Source organism: Cryptomeria japonica, chromosome 3 (genome assembly GCF_030272615.1).
Source record: "Cryptomeria japonica chromosome 3, Sugi_1.0, whole genome shotgun sequence".
Taxonomy (NCBI): Eukaryota; Viridiplantae; Streptophyta; class Pinopsida; order Cupressales; family Cupressaceae; genus Cryptomeria; species Cryptomeria japonica.
The window spans coordinates 228,039,563-228,045,562 of NC_081407.1; positions in this window are offsets into that span (position 1 = coordinate 228,039,563).

Here is a 6,000-nt window from a genome sequence, read left to right on the forward strand (position 1 = left end):
CTATATTACCATAATGTGCGTCTGCCATATTATTAAAACCCGATACACATGTCTATGTCCCTTCCCTATCTATGATATCGAAGCTAAACACTCGGCCACTTCCTATTTTCTTATTGTATCGGTGAATTTCTTTTTTTATAGTCACACGACCTTTGATGGTCCACCTTGTTTGGAATGGATTCAAGTTCTTTATAGGTGTAATTATGCTCAATACCCCACTTGAACTTTGGGGTCTCTTTAATCCAAATAGTACCTTTGTCTGAGAGAGTGTCCCTGAATTTTGGAGGTTTTCTACTCCAATATCCAAAGTAGGGGTGAGTTGTGCCACTTGATCCATCTGCCAGTATTGGTCTGCATCAAGGGAGACTGGTTCCCCAATCATTTCATGTATCATAGATACGATCTCCAGGTGTATAATCGTAATCCACCTACACATGTTTAATGAAACAAATTATCAACATTACATTTTCTAATTCTATAAGCAATATTTTTTATTTTATTTATTTTTAAATCCAAAAAACACTCTCATAATTAGCTCCTTACCGTGTCTTACTCAATTTGGGACAACTGTACTCTGATAACTTTATTATGGATCTGACCTTAATCTCTTCAGAGATTATGTAATCATTATACTTCTTGGGCAACATTTCTTTGCACTTGTGTGTACCATCAAAAATATCTAATCGGAATTGTGTAGTTTGTTCAGGGTTGGTCCCAAATGTTGATATAAAGAATACTTGGATGCAAGGGGATAAGTCTATAGCTCCTTCCACTATAAGCTTGATTGCATCTGTAGTTAATATGGCCATTGTTTGGTTATTCCTGCAAAGTATTTATTCGTGTAATTAAATAGCATATAGCATAAGATTTTGTACAAGGGCAAATTCTTTATATCAAATTTGACGTTTTTTCATCTTCTAATGTATGGAAAGCTATTTCCCATCCACTGGGCTAAATATGTTACATATTCAAAATCAATAGGTACAACAAAAAACTTCCATTTTCCAATTACCATACTATTCAGGGGACCATACACGACTAATAAATTCATGGAAGTTATGCTTTGCTGTTGTTAAATCAATTATTCCATAAGAGTTAGTTGAACTGTAAATCTTGAAGTTTATCCTTGATATTTTAAATGCCTTAGCTTTATTTGTGGAAGGAAGAAAACTAACATTGTGGTTATCTTGTTGCAAAGGAAAATTGGATTGTACATGTAGTCGCTCATAATTTTTCTCAAAGGTTACATATATTACACGTATTCAAAATCAATAGGGACAACAAAAAACTTCCATTTTCCAATTTCCATACTATTCAGGGGGCCATACATGACTAACAAATTCATGGAAGTTATGCTTTGGTGTTGTTAAATCATTTATTCCATGAAACTCTTTGTATCGTATTTCTTGGATCGATTCATAGTACGTCTAAAGTACGTTGTAGGTTGTTTTAACCGTTTGCATAGCACCCTCAACCAATTCAATCTCCTCATTTTGAAGGTTCTTCGCCTGGTCACATGTTCGCCTTAGGTCTTTGATAATTTTGTGGCAACTTGCACTAATGTTCTTTGCAAGCATCTCGATTTCACTTTCATTGTTTCCATTCCAGTCAACAGAGTTTGAGGCAGATCCCGAAGCAGTAGCATCTTCTCGTTTTGAGGGCAATAATTGCTGATCAGGTAAATCACTTGAAATCGTGATTACATCAATAGCTTCATTTAATCGTGCCATGATCTGATAACACGTAGTAAAATTATATTGTATAGAAATTAATATGTACTAAAATTCTATTATATAGAAATCATTAGTTTTTATCATAAAGCGGTGTATGGTATGCATAAATGTGCATCTAAGGTGCAAAATTTCTAAAGCTATATAAATTCTATCCTTAATTTTTTCCCATCCCTCAAATTCTCATTAGCTAAAAGGCTACCAATATATATTTTCCAATGCCACAAAAACAATAATTTATTATTTAAGAGATATAGGGAGAAAAAATGAAACATTACAATAAAAAAACTCATGAAAATAGCTTAAATAAAAAATACGAAACCCTGTAAAAATTAAAATTAAGGTTTTATATTGCTGCCACACCTAAAAGAATTTTATCTGACTTTTAAGTTGTGGTTAAAAATAAATAAATCTTAGTTTAACTATGCCCTAAATTCTATCCTATTTCGTGTGGTGGTTCCAAGGTAGGAATCGTGGTAAAAAAAAAATAAAAAATTAGATTTACACGTAGTAAAATTATATTGTATAGAAATTAACATGTAGTAAAATTCTATTATATAGAAATCATTAGTTTTTATCATAAAGCGGTGTATGGTTGCATAAACGTGCACCTAAGGTGCAAAATTTCTAAAGCTATAATTTCTATTATTAGCTAAAAGGCTACCAACATATATTTTCCAATGCCACAAAAATAATAATTTATTATTTAAGAGATATAGGGGGGAAAAATGAAACATTATAATAAAAAAACTCATGAAAATAACTTAAATAAAAAATACGAAACCCTGTAAAAATTAAAATTAAGGTTTTATATCGCTGCCACACCTAAACGAATTTTATCTTACTTTTCAGTTGTGGTTAAAAATAAATAAATCTTAGTTTAACTATGCCCTAAATTCTGTCCTATTTCCTATGGTAGTTCCAAGGTAGGAATCGTGGTAAAAATAAATAAATATTAGATTTATCAAGGTTTTGTTTCACATAAATAAGTGGTTATCCTTAGGTATGTATACTTTCAAAGCTTTATTTTACCGGGATACACTTTCACGCGAATCCACCCGTTTTCTCAGGCAAAATAACATGCATCGCCATTATGTTTTTACTTTGGACAAACTGATTTTTATGAAGGTTGGACCAGTTAAAAATTCTTTATGCAATCCGAACGCCTACAAAATAGCCAACAAAATAGTAAAAGTGGGCATACCACTATAGATATTGAGAAAAAACATGCAGCCAACAACATTTATTTCTCTTATAAATCCCACAAAATAAAATTTTCAAGCGTCATGGTAATATTTATATAATTTTTCCATTGTCAGCCAGATAATTCGCAGTTTACGATTTAAAATTGGGGAAAAATTTATAACTGAACATAGTTCATACATGTGCTAGAGTAGAGTCTTTTTACAGTAAGGTGTCGGTCAAAGCCAATGCCATATTTTCTGTATGATCTAAGTAATGGTAAATCATGTCATTATTGCAAGTAATGGTAAATCTACTTGATTTCTCTATTACTCTCACTGTGTTGTAGAGCTTAAAGGATTTTAAATATTGTTTCTTAGGGCTTATCCAAATGATATAACAAAAACATTTTCAACCTACAATTATAATTAAAGAGTGTAGTTTTAGGAGACATGAAAGCTTTCGATACCATGCAGGATGTATAATTATTGGGAACAAACAATAACCTCGAATTCCAACATCAGTGGGAGAAGTTTGTCCATTATCATGGGCTGCAATTGGGAGATTTTGTATATAGCTGAAGCATCGTCTAAAAATCAAAGGAGGAAAAGAAAATCTAATGTTCTCGGTAAGAAAGAGTTAACTCCACAAATACTCATTAAATTTGTAAGCTCCATACTTTATTTGAATTTTTTAGAGAAACCATTTGGTTTTTATTCTTATTAGGAGAATTATTACAACAACGAAGTTAATTGTGTTTAAGGCCATTCATCCAAGTTGGTGACTCATTTGAAGGAATTGAGATGAAAACAAGTGATTCTAACTGAACATGTGATTCTTTCTCTTGAATGGTATTCATAATTTTAGAGCCTACTACTCGCCAATTGGTGCTTTCACTGATAAAAAATTTCAATATTATAAAAATATGTGTGGGGTTTCTATATTTCTCAAGAACTTTAAATTGCTTTTCTATTTTACAGATTTTCAAGTTTCCGATATTTTTCAACAAACATTCTCTCTATAATTCAGAGAAGCAATAAAACTCCATATACTATGGGAAAGTTTATTCACACATAATTTAAATGTCTGGACATATGCTACAAAATGCAATGGAAATAGACTTCAATGTTTCTCAGATTATTTTCTGTGTGTAGAAAAGAGGAAAGAGGAGGAAAGGGCATCGAATAGCGTTTTGTAATTGCAAGCTTATTAAACAAACAAATAACTATCTTTGCACAACAACGACATTTGAAAGAAAAGAATATAACAAAAGACAAAGAGGCAGCGATAGATAATATGATAAATACCTGATTATTGCTCAAATTCTTTGTTTCTCTGCCAGTCGCTACTATAAATAATTCCGAACCCTGGATTCATCATTCAAATGTGGATCTCACTCTCTATTTTTTATATCTTTAAACCATCAAATTTTTTACATCTTTAAGCCAACAATCTGGAATTTAACAAAATAAAAAAACTCACCTTAGTTTATTTTGTATGGTAGCCTATTTGTTGATCTAGGTTTGTTCTCTTTTAGGTGGGCCTATTTAAGCATCAGGAGAGCGGTGGGTGGAAAATAGACAAGTATTGTCAGAAGGAGAGCGGTGGGGCGACCAACAACTAGGATTTTTTAGCATCTACTATTTAATGCCATGATAAAGTTTAACTCAACACAGAAATAGGTGCTGGTGGTATTAGAGATCAATGTTTAGGTAAATACAATGTCGCGTCTAGCCTTCCATTTTACAACTGCTATCAAATTTCCTAGAAAATACGGACGCGTCAGTGTGAAATAATATTTTACCACTCACCTGAATTTTCTTTTTGCGAGATGCGTGAGATAACCCCGGTGACAAATTTCCTGGATTACGGGATGCGTGAGACAATCCCGATGGGCAATGCCCACGTTAAATAGCCTATCGGCTAATAAAACCAGATAATGTTTATACACAGAATATATACTAGTGGTTGGACCTTGCAAAGGTCCAATGTGTAACATCGATAAGAATTCATCAATAATTTGCAGGTGTAGCGTCAACTGTGCTCATTTTGCAGGTGAAGACTCTAAAATAGGCAGAGCTAGTGCTAATAAGAACCTAAAAGCACAACAAAAAGTTGACTCTAAAATGAAAGAACATACATCTAGAGGTGTTGTAACAAGGTCATCGCCTCACTTTGAACTTCTCCCACAAACACGAACTCGTTCCCAGTACTAAAAAATTACACAGAAGTAATTGCATTCTAGGAACCCAAGCATGATCACTTAGTTTAAGGAGAAAATTAGCAGAGAGAGACCTCATGAATGCTTTAAGTTGTTAGATAATACAAGATCTTATTCAGGTGTAACATTTGACTTTTTGTCCACTCTCAAAAGTAGTTTCTTTTGTGGGATTTCAAATCAGCACATAAATGCTAGATATGATGTACATGCATGCTTGCTTTTGAGACAGTTAAAGGAGAAGCAAAAGGCCAAGTGCAAAAGGTCCACAATACGGTGGATTAATATGCCAGAGTATATTTTGTTGCAAACAAAACAATGTTTTATCTTGAGTTTACAACATTTATTAGTTTTGTTGTTAGAACTGTTGCAGGTTTATGTCAGTGAGTCAAATATTAACGAGGTAAGAACTATTGGATCTCACCTGATTGTATTATCCTTTTTAGATGCACTGTATGTGGCTATCAGTAGAGTGACCTTTGAAATTAAAAAAATATAGACCAAACATATTGTAAGATAGACAATATGAATGGTTTATCAATCATTTTTTTAAAAATTTGAGTATTAGGAAAAATGTTTGGTTCATTCAACACATGCAAGCCATTTTTACAGGGTTGTTAGCTACATACATTACTTATGTGTTGCTGTTTTTTGGTAATGTAAATATATGCATGTTAAAAAAATAATGACCTTATTATTTTCAAAGCAGATAAGGGTAATTCCATTATTATCCTTTTTAGATGCATTGTATGTGGCTATCAGTAGAGTGACCTTCGAAATTAAAAAAATATAGACCAAACATATTGTAAGACAGACAATATGAATGGTTTATCAATCATTTTAAAAAAATCTGAGTATCAGAAAAAATGT